Source organism: Camelus bactrianus, chromosome 1 (genome assembly GCF_048773025.1).
Source record: "Camelus bactrianus isolate YW-2024 breed Bactrian camel chromosome 1, ASM4877302v1, whole genome shotgun sequence".
Taxonomy (NCBI): Eukaryota; Metazoa; Chordata; class Mammalia; order Artiodactyla; family Camelidae; genus Camelus; species Camelus bactrianus.
In genome coordinates, this window is record NC_133539.1 from 89,192,764 (window position 1) to 89,213,727 (window position 20,964).

The 20,964-nt window shown below is 33.4% G+C and overlaps 1 protein-coding gene across 2 annotated transcripts in view; it reads left to right on the forward strand.

The window, feature by feature from the left end:
- Window positions 1–20,964, forward strand: part of KPNA4 (karyopherin subunit alpha 4) — a 51,775-nt gene that overhangs the window by 3,800 nt on the left and 27,011 nt on the right. The window contains exon 1 of one of the 2 annotated variants that reach the window (XM_010952055.3): window positions 17,961–18,037. The exons of the other annotated variant lie outside the window; for it this stretch is intronic. The gene's annotated coding sequence lies outside the window, so the exon portion shown is untranslated. Of the gene's footprint in view, window positions 1–17,960; window positions 18,038–20,964 lie in introns of those variants that run through there. 2 annotated transcript variants of the gene reach the window in all.

The following is a 20,964-nucleotide window of genomic DNA, read 5'->3' on the forward strand; positions in this document are numbered from 1 at the left end:
GCTAACTTCCTGAAAGCATTAAAGAAGGCACATGTTAGTATCCATTTAAAATAATTTGTAGGAACTGTCAGATGATATTCAAGGTGTGGCTCCTTTCATGCAGTGTGATAGAGGATCGTCATTATTGGTTGGAGATAGTAACCATAGAGAGAGTATGCACAATGCAACACAGGAAATGGGTACTGACCAAACTTCAAATAAAAAGTGTGTCAGAATAAAGCAAATTAAGCTTATCTAGCTTGTGTTTTAAAAGTAGAAGGGAATTTTCTTGTAGACTTTCTGATAAACTTGTATAATTTGTATAGAAATTCTGAGATTATCCAGTTTTGAATACAGCATACGTTATGTTAGAAAAATAATTAGATATTATAAAAATACTTTAAGAAAAATACTCTAAAAATGAAAGAATATTAAAATCCTATATAATTGGAAACATGATTGTCCACACAACATAAAATATGAAGTTAGCTTGAACTTTAAGAAAAAATAGTTGTTTGGTTGACAAGAGGTTACTAAATTGATCAGCTGATTTGTTGTTTTAGAAATAGCCTTGGTGATTTGTTAAACTGTACAAAGTGAAAGGCATTGTTAAGCTCTTAAGTCTTGTTAACTTTTAGAGACTGACCTCTCTCATCACAAATCTTGGAACATATTTACTATACTTAAAATAACTACTGTCTAATTTTTCTATAATAGTCCAAGCATGTGACAATATGAAATATCTAATAGAGGTATAGTCAGGAATTAAATAATTGTGCTTCCTCCCAGCTTTTCTGGTTTATAAGGCAACCAATTTCAAAAGTGCTTCATTGATATTTTTCTTAAAGATAACAAGATGTCTTTGTTTTTCATAGAGACTAGTATGACAAATGTGAATATAACAAAATTGGGGAGAGCTTTAGGAATGACTTAACCTTTACAAGAATGAAACTGCTTTAGGAAAAATGTGTAGGTAATTTTTAAACATTAATCTCTTATACCTGATAGTGATTGTGGATCCTCAAAATATTTTGAAATGTTTACTGGAGCGGCATTCATCTACTTGAGGCCTATAATAATGAAATGAGAGCTTGTCTTTTAATGATGATTTTGGTACTCACTGGTTTAGTTTTGGAACAGGGGAGAAATCTCATTGAAGGGAATTAACATTTTGAGCATCTACTGTGTATGCTTTTAATTGTATTCTCATTTCTCTTAATATTATAAGTAGGATTTTATAGAAGAAAAAACCTAGAGTTAAGGTAGCGTAACATTCAAGGAATGGTTTTAACTCAGGTGTGTTGAAGTCTATACTATGTGTACTATACTATATTACCTCCCTTTAACTTCTCTTAGCCTTAATACAGATCTCTAAGTTGATTAAAAAGTTATATATGAAAGCACCTAGCATAGCCCATGGGGTATAATACATATTCAGTAAGTGTTTCCATTCTTTACCAGAGGTATTTTTGGAAATTGTTTATCATTTGTGGACTTTAAACTAGAAAGCACAATCCATTTAGTTATGCTTTCCATTTAGGTTTTGTAAAACACAGAGATGAGGGAAATAACCTACAGATAAAATGAGACCAGTCCTTATATTGACACCTATAAAATAAGGACAATACATACATGCTTGTAATGGCCTTAGTTCAGCAGTTTTCAGAGCTTTGGGGCTCAAGACCCATTTATGTGGTTAAACATAAGGACCCTCAAAAGGCTTTATTTGGTAGTTTCTATCAGTATCAATTTTACCATTTTAGTAATTAAGAATTAAAAATATTAACTCATAAAAATAACAATAATAAAGCTGTTTTATATAAATAATTTCCAACGAAAAATACCTTATTTTCCAAAACCCAAAAAATTTGGTGAGAAGAATGGTCATGTTTAACTTTTTTTTTCAGGCCTCTTTAATGTTTGACTCAAGAAAGCTGAATTCTCATACATGTGTCTGAATTCAGCTTTTGTAATATGCTGTTTTGGTTGAAGTGTATGAAGAATATCCAACGTCACACAGTAGGTAGTTGAAAAAAGGAAGGAATGTTTAATAATAGCCTTTTCAGACAATTACAGAAGTTACTCTTTGATACACCATATCACACCATAAATGCCAAACTCCACAAATAGTAATATCTTAAAAGATAGTTGCAATGTGGAATTTGAAGCCACATTAGTAAACTTTTCTTACTCTGTTATGTTAAGATCCATTGGTTTGTCCTTCACTTGGAATATATCTTTTAACCAAGTCTGATTTTTGTATGTTGGTCATTTGGAAAGTATTAGTTCTCTGAGTTACGTAGATCTTCTAAATGCTGACACTTTTTTTTTTTTATACAGTGAAAATTCACAATTATTAGTGTCACCACATAGTTCATTAGAAGAATCTTAAATGTTGGGAATTTGTCAAACTTGCATTGGTAAATATAAGTTTTCCAAAATTCTTATTTTTACTGGAAAGCTCGAATTTTGTCATTAGCAACAAATACTGTAAGTTGTTTTCCTGGAAGCATAAGCTCACTTTGCTCATTTTTCTGAAAACATCTGCCAGACACTGTCTGAATAGCCATAATTTGTCTGTCAGTTCTTTCAAGTAAAAATGATGTTCCATGAAAAAAGTGGCTAGTTCAATTAGCAACTCAAACAGTCGCACAAATACTTTTTCCTGAGACAGTCATCCTACTGCAGAAGTGGGTATGCTATAGGAGTGTTTATGTGTAATCCCCATTTTATCACAAATTTTTAGAAAGAAAAGGCCAGTTTTTATTAAAAGTAATATATATATATATATTTTTTTTTTTCACTATTTCATAAAGAACATTCTCAAGTGAGCAGGCTTTTTTTTTTTCCCCATCTGAAATACAGTGTTTACTAATACTGCTTGGTGACATTTCCTTTTGCCTTAATTCATACTAAATAAAACACCTGCAGTTTTACACACTGCATGCAGTGCAAAAGTTAACATAATAAAAAAGTATTAGTAGAAGTATTAAGAAAATAGTTTTAATCTTGTGGACCCTCTGAAAAGGTTTCAATGTCCCCACAGGTACCCACTGACCACACTTTGCGAAGCACTGTTTTTGTTTATTATGTTGTTTCTGTTATAGGTAGTTGTCACTTTTAATTAATAGAAGGCTCTTAAAAGGGTTTGTAGTATCATGGTTAAGTAACATGGACTATGTGGAGTCAGGTTTGAATTTGAACCCTAGTTCCTCTATCTAATCCCTCTCTAAACTATTAAAATGCTTAATAGTGCCTGGCATATAGTACATGTAGAGTGAATGGTGGATCTTTTTATTTCTACCAGCTTGCTACATCATACATAACATCCAAATAACCCCTGTGTTCCTTGTCAAAATAACATGTGTTTGCAGTTCCTTTTGTACCACTGTGTACCATAATTCAAATCACATCACATGAATTGGAAAAGGCTTCTTTTTCTCTTCGTTACCACTCAAGTGAAAGCCTACTTTCTCCAAAATAGTTCAAGCAAAATGTTGCAGAATTACTCGTTTCTGACTTCATTTCTTTAGTCCTGTGTTATAAGTAGGTTTAGTAAATACTTACGTAGATTTTGTACCTGTTTTCCCATAAGACTGTAAATTTAACCAGAAAATAGGTCTAAATCGTGCTATTTTGTACCCATAATGGAAAATGGTTTAAGGTCATAGATATTTGCTGATAGTACAAGATTAGCTTGATTATTTAAAATGGTAAACTATTTTCTTTTACTGTTTATTTACTATTAGGACAAAGTTTAATTAGCTATCACTTTTACCCTAAATTTAATTTACATTCAGCTTAATGTAAATTACATTTTCAATGACGGTGTGTTTTGGCAAACCTGAAATTTCATTAAAGTTTTCTTTACAAAGGTCGGACTTCTGAGATAATGTGATGTTTCATAATTTGGTGATAGACATTTTTAATATTACAAAACAAATCATGTTCTATTTCAGTTTACTCCTTTTTTAAATTTTTTTGTCAGTTTCCCTGTATGCTTATCTTTTTTTAAAATTGAAGAATAGTCAGTTTACAATGTTGTATTAGTTCTGGTGTACAGCATATATATATATGTTTTCATATTCTTTTTCATTATAGGCTATTACAAGATATTGAATATAGTTCCCTGTGCTATACAGTAAGTTTCCTAGTCTTTGAATAAAAGCTTTAGTTGTCCAGTATCTACTCTTTTTTTTTTTAATTTATTTTATTAAATTTTGGGGGGAGGTAATTAGATTTATTCATCTATTTAATGGAGGTACTGGGGCTTGAACCCAGGACCTCATGCATGCTAGGCATGCCCTATACCACTGAGCTATACCCTCCCCCCAGTATCTACTGTTAAGACTTGTTTTAGTTTTATGGAATGTCTTTGTAGTTATTTAAAGTGTTACATAAACTTAGTTACAGTAATTGTATCCTGAAAGCCCTACAGCTAGTCTCTACCTGGTTGTATTAAATAACTATCGTATTTGCTACCCATCCTACCTATTGCCATCCTCTTTAGCTACTTTCAGTTATTGCAGGTACAGGGAAAAAAGCAAAATAATGTCTTAAGATTTTCAAATAATTGTTACATTATTCTTGGTACTTTAGTATGTATGAAACCCAGTAGTTTCTGGCTCTCCTTAGAATAGTGGCTTTAAATGTCATAAATGCTTTTCCCATAATGTTAATATTAAAAGTTAGGTCTGATAGCTTTCGGCCAAAAGAGTTGATTTTTTAAATATTATGAGATTGTGTTTTAGGAAACAAAAACTCAAATTAGTCTAAGCATTATGAGAGAATCTGGCTTTCATAACCCAGTAAGTTCAGAGCCATACCTCGTGTAATAGAGTTCTAGTGAAAGTTTGGGGAGAATTCTGATTGATCAAGATTTGATTGCATGCTTAAACCTTAATCACTGTGGGCAGAGGAATATGGTTCTGTGATAGGCCAGCACAAGGTCATGTGCCATGTGTCCAGTTGTGTGTGTGTTTGATGGGGAAGGGTGTTGATACCTCCATTTAAACCACAGGTTTGCAAAAAAATAAGTGAGTTACCTGTTAAAGTAAGAAAAAAAAGAAAAGAAAAAGCCTATTGAAGACAATTATAAAGCACTACCATCTAATACAGATGTAGAATGTTTTCTTATTTTGCCTTTGATTATTATGTGGAGATGTTCACAAGTATATTTACAGATTGAGTTCATTGGGGTTTTTGTTGTTTTTAATTTATTGTTTTAACTGAAACATAGTTTACAATATTGTGTTAATTTCTGGTGTACAGCATAGTGATTCAATTGTATGTATATACATTCCTTTTCATATTCTTTTGCACTATAAGTTATTAAAAGGTATTGAATATAGCTCCCTGTGCTATACAATAGGACTTTGTTGTTTATTTTATATATAGTAGTTAGTACCTGCAAATCTTTAACTCCCTATGTATCCCTTTCCCCTCTGGTAACCACAAGTTTGTTTTCTATGTCTGTGAGTCTGTTTCTGTTTTATAGGTCACTTCATTTGTATAATTTTTTTAGATTCCACATATAATATGGTATTTTTCTTTCTCTTTCTGGCTTACTTCACTTAGTATGACAGTCTCCAGGTCCATTCATGATGCTGCAGATGGCATTATTTTATTCTTTTTTATGGCTGAAGAGTATTCCATTGTATGTCTATATATACACACACATACATATACACACACACAACTACAGCTTCTTTATTGAATAGTCTGTCAGTGGGTATTTAGTTAGCTTCCATGTCTTGGCTATTGTAAATAGTGTGCTGTGAACATTGAGGTGCATGTATCTTTTCAAATTAGAGTTTCCTTCGGATATATACCCAGGAGTGGGATTGCTGGATCATATGATAAGTCTATTTATACTTTTTGAGGATCTCCATACTGCTTTTCATAGTGGCTGTACCAAACTACATTTCCACCAGCAGTGTAGGAAGTTTCCCTTTTCTCCACACTCTGTCCAGCATTTATCATTTGTGGACTTTTTAATGATGGCCATTCTGACTGGTGTGGGTGATACCTCATTGTAGTTTTGATTTACATTTCTCTGATGATTACCGACATTGAGCATTTTTTTCATGTGCCTATTGGCCGTTTGTATGTCTTCATTGGAGACATGTCTGTTTAGGTCTTTTGCCCATTTTTTAAAATTGATTTGTTTGTTACTGAGTTGTGTGAATTGTTTGTATTTTCTGGAAATTAAGCCCTTGTCAGTAGCATCATTTGCAAACATTTTCTCCCATTCTGTAGGTTGTCTTTTTGTTTTGTTTATAGTTTTCTTTGTTGTGCAAAAGATTATAAGTTTGAGTAGGTCCCATTTGTTTATTTTTGCTTTTATTTCTATTGCCTTGGTAGACTGCCCTAGGAGGACATTGCTACAGTTTGTATCATAATATATTTTGCCTGTATAATCTCTTCTAGGTATATGGTGTCTTGTCTTATGTTTAAGTCTGTAACCCATTTTGAGTTTATTTTTGTATAGTGTGTGAGGGTGTGTTCTAACTTCATTGATTGACATGTGGCTGTCTAGCTTTCCCAACACTACTTGCTAAAGAGACTGTCTTTTCTCTGTTGTATATTCTTGCCTAATTTGTTGAAGATGAATTGACCGTAGGTGTGTGGGTTTATACCTGGGCTCTCTGTTCTGTTGCATTGATCCATAATATGTCTTTTTTTGTGTCAGTACCATGCTGTCTTGATTATTGTAGCTTTGTAGTATTGTCTGAAGTCTGGGTAGAGGGTGGTTATTCCTCCAGCTTTGTTCTCTTTCTTCACTATTGCTTTGGCAGTTCTGGGTCTTTTGTGATTCCATATAAATTTCAGGATTATTAGTTCTAGTTCTGTGAAAAATGTCCTGGATAATTTGATAGGGATTGCATTAAATCTGTGAGTTCTTTGTTGATCAGCCGTTTTCTCAAACATCTTATATCAGCATGTTCACATTTTTTTCTCTTAATAACTTGAATAATTTTTCCCAATTCCCTTTTGTTCTCCAGCTTTAAAACAGTAACAGTATTATTTTTAAATGGTGAAAAAACTTAGGGCCAATAAACAAATAAAAAATATGATCAGTATCATTAGTTACTAGGTTCAAAACCATGATGAGATACCACTTCATACCTACCAGCATGACTATAACCAAAAAGATGGATAATAACAAGTGTTGGTGAGGATATGGAGAAAGTGGTACCCTCATTCATGGCTGATGGGATTGTAAATGGTACAGCCACTTTGGAATGCAGTTTGGCAGTTCCTCAAAAAGTTAAACAATTAACATGTGACCCAGCAGTTCTAGACATAAACCCAAGAGAATGCTTGGGTTTGAAAACAAGCATCTGCACCAAAACTTGTACATAAATGTTCATGGTAGCATTATCTATAATATGTAAAACATGGAAACAACCTAAATGTCCATCAAGTGATAAAACAAAATGTGGTATATGCATACAATGGAGTATTATTCCACCATAAAAAAGAATGAAGTACTGCTACATGCTGCAACTTGGATGAACCTTGAAAACATTATGCTGCCTGAAAGAAGCCAGTCACAGAAGATCACATGTTCTGTAATTCCGATTATATGAAATGTCCAGGATAGGCAAATCCAAAGAGACAAAGTTGATTAATGGTTGCCAAGGCCTGGGACAAGGAGGAGATGGAAAATGACTGCTTAATGGATATGGGGCTTTGTATGGTGAAGAAAATGATCTGGAGTTAGATAGTGGTGATTGATGTGAAACTCTGTAAATATACTAAAAACTACTGAATTGTACACTTTACATGGGTGAAGTGTATAATATGTGAGTTATATCTAAATAAAGTTGTATGTTTAAAAAAAGAAACAATGACAAAACTTAATTGAGAAAAACAAGTAGGGATTATAGCAGCTTTCTGATACCTAAGGGTCACAGGTGAACTCTTGGCAGCTCTTTTTCCACTTCTTCATCTACCCTTCCCTGTATTGAATTCATTTGTTCAGCAAATATTTATTCAGCTTCTGTGCCTGAAGTTCAGTTGTAAGCAGTGAGTCTAGGACAATAACACACGCTGAATTCCTATTCTCATGGTTTTAAATTCTAACAGGTCAGGATTTCTCAGATCCTGCTGTAGACTGACCCTGTGGGGTTATTCAACCACTGTGAGCTAGTGTTGTAGTAAATCCCTTATCTTTTTTTCCTAAAGTCAACTTTATAATAAATAATACACCTCAAATTTGAAGAGAAAGGACATCCTAAATGTTTGGCATCCAGTAACTTTTCCCTGGTGATTTGTGGAAAAGCTTGATTTTTAGAATGAGAAGACTTAGGATTGTATCTCATTAGATATATGCCATTAGTAAAGTTTTACAATAATTGTTTTTTAGCCTCCATTTCTGTACAGTTAGAATCCCACTTTAGCAGATACTTGTTTTGATTAAGCTTTTAAGAATGCCGGGAATACCCTTATTCAGCCTATGTCAGGTAAGGGTGGGGTGCTAGAAAATTAAAGAACAAATTCTCACATTATCCAGAATACTTCAGGTAGGAGTGTCTTGATGGTAGGAATTCATGAAACTTTGCTCTACTGCTCTGCCAGCCACTAGTTCTACTAAATTTTATTTTTCCTAGATAATGACTCTTTTAGTCTTTATGTAATTTTTGTGTTAAATTACTGAGAGAATCTGCTTGATCTGATAAGCTCTGCACAAACTGAGGCAGATTATGGATTGGCTTTTCCCCTTCACCCTAACCACCCCAAGCTGAGGTATGAGGAAGAGAGGGTGTCACCTGTTAAGGAATATCCTTTACCTGCTCCTGCAAAAATATCCCTAGAAAGAGAAGTTTGATTAGATAAGCTTTTAAGTATGGCATTATTTAGTTAATGTCACTTCATTCTTAATTTTCTTCTCACTATTAAAATCTGGAGCAAATCATTATCTCATCTCCACAGTGGCTGCCTTATTTCTCTAATTCATAAAATAACCAGCATGGTTCTTTTAAAAAATAATGTAAATCAAATCATGTTCCTCCTCTGCTTCCGTTGCATCCCACCACATTTAGCTTTCAAACCCCTTTCTGAGACCTTCAAGGCCTTGTCATATCTGGTCTCTGTCTACTTCTCCTACCTCTCTCACTTTATTGTCTCCCTTTACTATACTCTCATTCATCTTTTAATTTCTCTAACTCTTACACATGCTTTTTCTTCTTCAGGCCCTTCACACTTGCTCTGTCAGAATGCCCTCCCCACTTCCTTTACTTTCCATCCCTTTTCCTTCACCTGCCTAGTTATTTCTCATCTTTTGACTCTTCAATATCATTTAGTTAGTGAGGCCATCCCTGAACAAGCTAACTGAAAGTTAAATTCCTCTGTTGTTTTCCTTAAGAACATTTATGATAATTTTTTAGTGTATTAACTCAATGTTAATTTCTCCCATCACACTATATGCTCCCTGAGAGTATGGACCTTGTCTATTTTGTACACCACTCTATTCTTCTCATCACAGAGCCTGGGATATGAGTAGCACTGAAGTAAATACTTGAGGGAATCAGATGAAACTTTAAAAAACAAAAAAAGGCATGTACTTTGATGATTAGAATTAGTGACAAAATCAGATTTTTTTAAATCAAGTTAATTTTTTTCTCTTGAAATGGTAATGGCATGGTAATTGTGGAAATTTTTTAGAAAAATGGAAAAATAAAATATTCCTCCATAACCTTACTGCTGTTAATCTTTTGGAATATTTCTTTTTTCTTACATACATTTTTCAAATATATTTGGACTTAATTTGGGTTCCCATGAGAATAACTCATAGTAAAACACAACAGCGTTTCTCAACCTTGGCACTGTTGACATCTTGGACCAGATAATTCTTTGTTGTGGGAAACTTCCCTGTGCATTGGAGGATGTTTAGCAACATCCCTTGCCTCTGCCCATTAGATGTCAGTAGCACGCTCCACCTCCAAGTTGTAACAACCAAAATTGTCTCCACAAATTGCCAAATGTCCCTTGAGTGGCAAAATCACCCCAGATGAGAACCATTGGGATGCAGTTGGTAGACTTCTCAGAATGCCATGGCTGTTTTCACTTTTCAGCTCAGAAACCTTCAAAGGATTCTTGTCTCTAAGAGTCAGTGAAAATTTCTTAATAAGCTAGATATTTTCAGGCTGTTGGTTCAGTTCTGAAGATATTTGAGTGTTGCATAAACGCTAGTGAAAAAGTGAACACTAAAGTATCTGACCAGATTCTTACCTTTTTAGTTTATATCTCCTCCATCCATATGACTTCATCTCAGACTTTCCTCCCACTTCAGGAAGGTAAACCCACCTTACATTTAACAATCAGTTCTGCCTTTCTGTTTTTGCTTTTATTGGGTCTCTCCTGGAAAAACCTTACAGTCTTCCCTTACCTTACTCTTTCTTATTTACATTTCCAGGTTGAACTTAAGCTTCCATGCTTCAGTTAAGTTTTCCCTATTCACCAATTCATACTGATCATTCCTTTATTGAACTCTTATTAGAGTGAGTAGTTATTTATGTACCCATATTTTGGTGTTTCCTCATATAAGATAATGTTTTTACTTGTCATGTGTTTATAGAGAAAAGAGTATTGCAAAAGGATGTATATGAGTCATACACCCACAAATCAGATAACATAGATGAGATTCATAAATTCTTAGAAACTCACAACCTATAAGACTGAATCATGAAGAAATAGAAAATGTGAACGGATCAGATCTGCAGCTAATGTGGAGACTGAATCAGTAATCAAAAATCTCCCAACAAAGAAAAGCCCAGGACTAGATGGCTTCACTGGTGAATTCTACCAAACATTTAAAGAAGAATTAATACCAGTCCCCCTCAGACTCTTCCCAAAAACTGCAGATAAGGGAATACTTCCAAGCTTATTATATGAGGCCAGCATTATTGTGGTACAAAAACTAGACAAAGACACTACGAGAAAACTGCAGACCAATATCCCTGAAAATGTTGCCGAAATCCTCAATAAAATACTAACAAACTGTATTCAACAGCATAGGAAAATAATTATACAGCATAACCAAATGGGATTTATTCCTAGAATGCGAGAACAGTTCAATATATGAAACTCAATCAGTGTAATAAACCACATTAACAGAATGAAAGACAAAAACCACATGATCTTAATTGTTGCAGAAAAAGCACTTGATAAAATTTAATACCCTTTCATGATTAAAAAAAAAAATTCAACAAACTAAGAATAGAAGGAAACTACTTTAACGTAATAAAGACCAAAAATAAGGCTTTAGCAGACAACATACTCAATGGTGAAAGACTGAAAACTTTTCCAGTAAGATCAGGAAAAAGACAAGAGCACCCACATTTACCAGGTCTGTTCACCATAGTACTGAAAGTCCTAGCCATAGTCCTGAAATTAGGCAAGGAGACCTTTTGTTTAAAGGTATCCAAGTTGGAAAGGAAGAAGTAAAATTATGTTTGCAGATCACATGATCTTATATGTAGAAAACCCTAAAGATGCCCACAGAAAAGAAGCTGTGATAAGTAGTAAATGGTTCAGCAAAGTTGGAGGATATAAAATCAACATACACTAACAAGGAACAACCTGAAGTGGAGCCTGAAAAGGAAATTGAGAGACATACTTGTTTACAATAGCATCAAAAGGTATAAAATACTTAGGAATAAAACTAACTAAAGAGGAGAAAGACTTTTACACTGAAAACTGTAAAACATCGCTGAAATAAAGAGAACACAACATAACTGCAAACACATACTGTATTCATGTATTGAAAGACTATTGTTACACGTCAGTACTAACTAAAGCAATCTATAGATTTAACGCAATCTCTATCAGAATCCCAATCACATTATTTGTAGAAATTGAAAAATCTATCCTAAAATTTATATGGAATCTCAAAGGACCCTAAATAGCCAAAAGCAATCTTGAAAAAGAAGATAAAGTTGGAGATCTCATACTTCCTGATTTTAAAACTTACCAAAAAACTGCAGTAATCAAAACTCTGATATTCTCATAAAGTCAGACATATAGACCAATGGAATAGTATAGGGAGTCCAGAAATAAGCCCTTGTATATATGGGCACATGATTTTTGATAAGGGTGCCAAGACCATTCATTGGGAAAAGGACAGTGTTTTCAACAAATGGTGCTGGGAAAATTTGATATCCACAAGCAAAAGAATAAAGTTGAACCCTTACCTAACACCATATGTAAAAATTAACTCAAATGGATCAAAGGCCTAAATGTAAGACCTAAACCAATAAAACTCTTAAAAGAAAACATTACAAAAGCTTCATGATACAGATTTAGCAGTGATTTCTTGAATATGACCTCAAAAGCATAGGTAACAAAATAAAAAATAGATAGATGGGACTGTATAAAACTTTAAGACTTCTGTACATCAAAGGACCCAGTAAACATAGTGAAAAGGCATCTGACAGAATGGGAGAAAATACTTGCACATCTAATACATGGTTAATATCCAGGATATATAAAGGACTCTACAACTCAACAACACAAAAATTATTTTATTATTTTAAAATGGGCAAAGGATTTGAATAAGTATTTTTCCAAAGAAGATATGCAAATAGCCAACAAGCATTTGAAAAGATGCTCAACATCACTAGTTATTAAGGAAATGCAAATCAAAACCACAATGGAATACTACCTCATATCCATGAAGATGACTACTAAAAAAGACAAAACCCCCCCCCAAAAAAAACTCAAATAATAAACATTTATGAAGATATGGAAAATTGGTACCCTGATACATTGTTGGTGAGAATGCAAAATGGTGCTTCCACTATGGAAAATGATATGGTGATTCCTCAAAAAATTAAAAATAGAATTACTATATAATTCAGCAGTTCCACTCCTGGGTATATACCCAAAAGAATTGAAAGAGACTTGAAAGATATTTGTACACATCATATTCATAATAGTATCATTTACAGTAGTCAAAAGATGGAAGCAAACCAAGTAGCCCTCAATGGAGGAATAAAATGTGGTATGTGTATACAATGGGATATTATTCATACTTAAGAAAGGAAGTTCTGGCACATATTACAATGTGGATGAATATTCAGGCCATTATGCTTAGTTACAAACAGCAAATATTGTATGAGTCCACATATTAGGTACTTAGAATAGTGAAATTCATAGAAACAGAGAGTAGCTTGATGGTTGCCAGGGGAATAAGGAAATAGGGAGTTGTTAATGGGTATAGGGTTTCAGTTTGTTGAGATGAAAAGAGTTCTGTACATTGAATGCACGACAGTGTGAATGTACTTAGCACTACTGAACTCTGCACTTAAAAGTGATTAAGATGGTATAATTTAACATTATTTTTCTAATAAAAGTTGTTAATTGAAAAATGATTAAGGTAGTAGATTTTATGTGTATTTATCACCATTTAAAAGAAAGGAAAAAAACACTTGAGAACCAATATTGGTGAGGACTCAGACCAGTGGGAGCTCATTTGCTGCTGGTGATAATACAGATTGGTGCAGCTTCATTGAAAGACAGTTTGGCAGGGTTTCTTATGACACTGAACATATTCATACCATACAATTCATTCATTACACTTTGATATTTATGCAAAAGAAGGTAAATAAACTAGTACATTCAAGATAATGGAATATTATTCAGCATCAAGAAGAAATGTTCTGTCAAGCTATGAAAAGGAATGGAAGAAACTTAAATATATACTTTTAAGTGAAAGACACCAATCTAAAAAGGCTACATTTGTCAAAACCTGTAGAATTACCCTACTGTAAACTATGGACTTTAGGTGATAATGATGTGTCATAAGTTTGTCATCTGTCACAGTGGTACCACTCTAGTACAGGATGTTATAGTGGAGGAGGGGCAGGGAACATGTGGGAACTCTGTACTTTCTGTTCAGTTTTTCTGTGGACTTAAAAGTGCTATAAAGTTTATTTTAAAAAAAGATACATATAGCATAATATTATGTTAAAATGTTAAATATATAAAACTATTACAGGTGTGTTGATATATAGTCAAAACACCCACGAGAATTGTTTGAGAAAAGTAGTTGCTTCTGGAGAGGCAGAAGGGGAAGGGAGGAAGAGGGTTGAGATTGGAGGAGTGAGATTTTAGCAGTATCTATAACACTTTGAAATTTTTGTTTCTTTAAAAAATAAAACATATGTGACAAAATAGTGACACTTACCAATACATGAGTGTATTAGGATTTTCTGTACTTTGTATATTTGACATTTTGTGGTTGAAGTTTTTTTTTTAAATTTTTTATTTTGGGGGGGGGTCATTAGATCTATTTATTTATTATTCATTTTTTAAAATTGAGGTACTGGAAATTGAACCCAGGAGTTAGTGCATGCTAAGCATGTGCTCTATCACTTGAGCTATAACCCTCCCCCTGTCTTTTTTTTTTTTTTTTCATTCTTTTAGAAGTGGTTAATATATATGTTAAAACGTAGTCTCCTTCATTGACTGCATTGATAGAAGAGGAACCCTTATGGCCAGTTTACACAAATTTAGTCAGTCTTGTCCCAGAAATACTATGTCCTAGTCAGAAATGGGACTGCCTGCAGAGTGGCTTAGGAGAACAAGGAAGGGCTAAAGACTGGGCTTTGTTTTCATTCAGAGAAATCTGTGTTTTGTAGATACCAGAGTTCACCTTTAGTTCTGTGACTTAATTCAGATACAGTACTATAGTACAGTCAGTGAGATGTGGGTTAGCAACTCTGGATCTTGAATAGTATTTTTCATCGTGTAAATGTCCAGGAATGGGAATAAATGGTAACAGACACAGACCAGAATTCACAGGGGGGAAAATACTGTTTCTATGATGATGGGCCATATTACTTTACAAATTATACAGTACTCTGATGATTCTTAGCCTTCATCTTATTTGACCTATCAGCTCCATTAGATGTAGTTAATTTTGTATACTTCCTTGAAAAATAATTTTTTAACTTTATCCCATGTTTGCACAGATTCCTATTGCCTTTCATCTTACTAACTGTTACTTCTTAGTCTTATACCTCTTAATTTTTTGAATACCTAGTTATGCTCACTCCATAGACAATCTTATCATATCACCTGGTTTTAAACACGGTTTATACACAGCCAACTTTCTAAATTGATACTTTCAGTCTTAACCTTGTCCTTGAACCCCAGGATCAACTGACTGCTTGGTATCTCATTTTGATCCATTATGAGCCTATTCAACTTAGCATGTTCAAAAGTGATACTACCCCCAAACCTGCTAATCATTCAGTCTGCCCATCTCAGTAGATTGTAGTTCTTTCTGTTACTTGGACCAAAAACCTTTAAAGCCCTCATTGTTTCTTCTCTTTCATAATCCATTAGCAAATTTTGTAGGTTCTGTCTTCAAAATATATACAGAATCCACATCTCGTGATTTCCACTGCTATCACTCTGCTCCAACCTATTATCTGTTACCTGGATTATTACAGTTATAGTATATTCCCAAAACAACGGCTGGAATGATTCTAAGTCAGAGTATGTCTCCTTTGCTCAAAACTCATCAGTAGCTTTCTCTCTCACTGAGAGTGAATGCCAGTATCTTTACAGTGGCCATCCATTTCCTACTGCTCTTTGTTCATTGCATGTCAGCCACCTGGACTCTTTGCCTTTTCCTTTTCTCTCATGTCTGGTCCTTTTTTACTCTCTAATTACTCTTCCTTTTGAATACTTTCTGCCAAATATCCACATGGCTTGCTCACTCATCTTAAGGTTTTTACTTCTCGGCTTTATATGTTTCTCTCTAACATTTATCACTGTCTAACAGACTATGTATTTTAGTTTTATTGTCTTTCCCCACAGTAAAACGTAGATTCCATGAAGATAGAGATTTTTGTCCTTTTGTTCCCTGCTGTGCCTTAATGCTGAGAACAGTTTGTCATATATAGTGGCCAGTAATCATTTGTTGGATGAATGACTGGCTTTCTGTGTAGATGTACACATCTGTTTAGTATGTGAGCGTAATTAAGAGTTAATGCTTCACAAATGGTGCTTTAGTAAAGTAATTCAGTGATTTGCCTTTTAATGAGGAGTTTTCTGTTGCCATTGTAGAAGTCTTTGAACATAAGTTCACAAAAAAAGCTAGTATTTTTTAAATTTTTGAGGGAAAAGTAACTTATTTGAAGAGACATATAACAGAAGCAGACCTAGAATGAAAAAGTAGTGTGTTAGTATAAAGAACATTGGACTAAGGCCAGGATAATCTGAACCTTGCTATTCTTGGGCAAGTCACTGGGCTTTCTGTACAAAATGAGATAGTTTAAATGATTTCTATTTTTTCCAGTTGCAAAATCCTGCAGTGCTATTTGTGTAGATTTTTCTGTAACAAAACCATGAATTTGAATTATGTTCATATATGTATATAACATACAAGGAAAATATTCCTTGATCTCTTGCTTTTCCTGTTTTGCTTTAATCTGATACTGTTTTGTAAATGGAAAAATAAATTGGTTTTCTAATCTGAGAATGCACCAGATAAGCAGAGATAGCAGATTTCTTCACTGGTAGTAAAGCTTGAGTTGTGTCGACTTCCTTAATTTGGTTGAATCTCATTTATTTCTTGTTCTTTGTAATTTTTCCCAGTGTCTTTCCCATGTATTGAGCTTCCTACAACCTGTCATTCAGTCAGTTCCTGAAATTGTATTTCTTCTGTAAAGTACTCAAAAACATTTGAAGATAAATGATCATTCTTGCCAGGATTTGATTGGTCTCATTCTAAAAGTGAAGGGAGTACCTTCCCTTTTGCTCATTATAAAACTCAAATATGTATTTGATTAGTATAACAGGTTTCTTTATACTTTGTTCTTAATCATTTTCTATAAGTGATTCTGAAACTTCACCTTGCAGCATTTCCCATCTCTGAGAAGGTGGTTATATGTGTCTCACCAAACTTATGGTCATTTCTTAACATTTTTCTTTCCCTACCAATTACATGCTCATCAGCAACACACATGCACAGACACACACACATATACTCAGAGTTCATTTGTTTGGTGATTATCTGTTACCAAATCTAGCTATTGAAAACTCTAAGATTTCTATGTCCTTTTAACATTTGCAGCATAATTTAAGGGAAAAAAAAGATGCAAAATGTGAAAACACTGAGCAACTATACCAGAGCCACAAAATACTTCATTATTTACAATTTTGAGCAATGGCCTTTTCAGGATTCTGAGCATAGAAGTTATTGCCATGTGTAGTAACTTGTACAAATGGCAGTTAAATGTTTTTGTGACAACATTGTTTTTTGAAGTTGATAAAATTGATAATTTTGAGGAATAAAAGATGTTAAAATCCCCTGACTCTACAGATGAAGAAATTAATGCCCATAAACATGGTAACTTGCCTAAGATTGCATTGATTGAAGGTAGAACTGGGACTAGTAGCCATATACCAGTAGAGTAGTGTTTAGTCATGGTAGTAACTCATCTTGGGGGGAGACGACGTGTATGTTATGTATGCATGTATTTTCTCCTCCTATATTTTATATATATATATACACACACGCACATACACACATAGCCCTTGTACAAGATGGGTAAATATAGAAAACTTTGGAAACTTAACTTTTTCCTCTTCTTCTTATCTTTATTTTCTAACTTTTCCAAACAGACGTGTCTAACTTTTGAATTTAATGCATTTTCCTATTGTTTGAATATTGAATAGTTAGTGAAACTCTACTGTAATTCCATTCCTTAGAGTTAACAACTGTTAACAGTTTCTTACATTTTTTGTGATTTTTAAAAAAATTACATTCATATACTAATACATTAAGTTTCAGTGCTTATAATTTACATGTAGATCATTTTAAAGTATGGTGTCTGTAGCCTAGAATTATTTAAAATTGCTCCAAAAGTTTGTGAAGGTTAAATCTGGCCTCCTACTATGAGTTTTCTTTCAGATTTCTCTTATACTCATCTCCATTAATCTTTTTACTTGTCAGAGATGAAGAACTTGATTCTGTTTATGAAGACTTTTGCCTGTTACTAGTAGTGCTAATTAGAATTTTTCTCTACTACTGCTACCATTAGTAAGTACTATCTCTGAGAAATAAATCCACAGTTTGAGCAAGCATTTAATCTTAAGCATTTAAAACTTTATTGTCATAAATGTAAATTTTAAATTCATTTGTTAATTACATGCAATTTGACAACATGTATACTATTTGGCAAAGTCATAAATAAGCATCATAATGACTGCTGCTGGAGAGATCAAGAATGGAGATGAAAGGAGGGAGAAATAGGTAAAGAATGGGAGAACAGATTTTTGTAGTTATTTATTTTTAGCATTTGTTTTACTATATTTATTGGGTTAAATAGCTATTGTACTTATCAGATATGTGTATATAACTTCTTAAAAACTGCCAAATTGAGATAAAACTCACCTTGTGTAAAACTCACCCATTTTAAATATACAATTAAATGATTTCTAGTAAATTTTCAGAGTTGTGCTTACATTACTACAGTCCAGTTTTAAAATATCTCATCACTTCACAAAAGATCTTCTCCTTGTTTAATTTTTTTCTTTTTTGTGCTTTTACCTAAATATCAATATTCCTAGGGTATAAATGACAGGCTGGATGAAATAAAATCAGACTATTCTGTTCCTTATCCTTTGGATGACTAACTTTAGAATTTTCTTTAAACATTTTTCTCTAGTGAGACTTACTGAGTCCTTACTGATCTAAACCCTAACTTTTTACTCAAGAAAACTAGAAAATTTAAATCATTCTGTTTCATACAGTATATTATTTACATCATCATATCTTAAAATTAGTAGTTTTTAAAGTTTTAAAGAAAACTGTATATTGATTAAAAAGTGACTTAGAAATTAAGTAAAAAGAACTATATACTCTACACCCAACCAGAGCAGAGAAAGTGTTTAATCCCTAGAACCTAGTACAGTAATGGACACATAGTAATTATTTGTTAATTTTAAAAATCGACATTCCTTTTAAAAGTATCATTCGGTGTTCTGTAAGATTCATATGTTTTGAATTTTTTGACAATTTCTTGCCTCCTTTTGCCAGAATTTAGAATTTTGAAGCTATATTACAAGCAAAGAAATATAAAAATTCTGGGCAATCAGCTTGAACTCTACTCTTTATTCAGTACCCCCACCCTTTACAGCCTTTGTCCTTTGGATAGTCTTTGGCCTATAAATAAGCCGTTGGTCAGTTTGGCAGCCTTTTGAAATTCTTCGGCAGCTTACTGCATCAGTGTAGGTCATGTGAATCCGCAATTAATGTTTTTGCATATAGTATATAAAAACCCTGTTTTTTAAGATAAGGAAAGATTTAGAAAAAGAAACCTTACATACCCCTTTAATGGGACCCCCAGAGAAATAAAAGTCCTTGATTTGAGATGGGGTTGTGCCTTGAAAATGTCCAAATATATAATGCCACTTTTAAGGCATTTATTTTTTGCAATAAAAAACATGGCAAATGCTGTCAGGCTGGTGCATCTGATGTCTTTCTACTATTTCATTCAATCTTCACCTTGGAGGCAACAGCTTTCTGTCAAGAGAAGAAAACTTTCTTGCTCTATAAGAAAGAGATTGTCAGTTCTCTCATTTTGCAAATTAAGTTTCTGTGGGCAATAATAGCCCAAAGCTTATGTCACAAATACAGTGTCAAATTGGTTTGATAAATCCTTTATTACAAATGATTAGAAACTTCAAATTTAATAAATAAGATATACTAAAATGGGAAAAAGTTTTGTGGTACAAATATTTATGTAAATATGTAGCATTTGTTTATAATTTATTAATAGTTTGCTTTAGTAAAAAGAAGTTAAAGCCCATTTATTATACCTTAATCCCATTTCTTTAGATGCGGGGTTTTATTTAACTAATGCAAATTTATTAGACTACAAATAATCTCTGTCAGAAGTCAACCTATTATTGAACAAATCTTTTAAGTAGTACATTTTACAGATTTTATTTTCTGTATATGAGACACAGGACATAGTTTTTGGTATTGTCACTTACTTGAGTTGCTTGTTAGTTTTGTATTATGATACAGTGAAAGCCCACTGTCTCGATAATAGTACTTTTGCTTTAATATGAAACACAGGCTCTAAAATTGGCTTGAACTCTGACTTTAAAACTTGCGGGAGACAATATGGCTTAGGGGTTAATTGGCTTTGTATGAGGCTGTCTGAATTCTAATCCTGGCTGTCCCATTTCTAGCTATGTAGCATTGGCCAAGTAATTCAACTCTCTAAGCCTTAGTCTCCTTATTTCTAAAAAGAAAGAAATGTTTCTTCTTCTTACCTCTTAAGGCTGTAATGATTAAACCATAGGGAAAATTGAAACTCTTATTGTAATACCTGGCTAATTTATTTCATTCATTTCAAGCCTGTTTTATTAGCATTTTTAAATTGAGTCTTGGTATTTTTAAAACCCATGTCTGTACCGAAGTTTGAATGATCACTTAAACAAAGATGGAATAAATTGGTTTGGTCAAAAATTGAGGTAAAGATTTCTGCACATATAAGTATACCAGTATATTTTGAGAAGGAATAGTTCTTATTCCTCATGTTATTCCTTATAGATAGAAAATACATTCTAGTGGGGAGAGGGATAATAAATAAAGTTATATATAGTATGTTAGAAAGTGGTAAGTGGTATGGAGAAAATATGGCAGAGAAGCTCAGTAGAGAGTATCCAGACACATAGTCCCTGGATAGTTAGGAAGAGGAAGACCTCACCACGAAGGGACGTTTGAAACACTCGAAGATGAGTGAACCCTGCAGATAGTGAGGGAAGAGCATTGCAGCCTGAGGAAGCAGCAGTAGTGGTAATAAATAGCTAACATGGGCACTGCCATGTGCCAGGAACTAGTTATGCACTTTACATATGTTAACTTATTTAACCCTTATTGTAATTCTGTGAAATAGGTATTTTATTATTCTCATTTTAAGATGAGGAAACAGGCATGGCAGGCTATTAAGTATT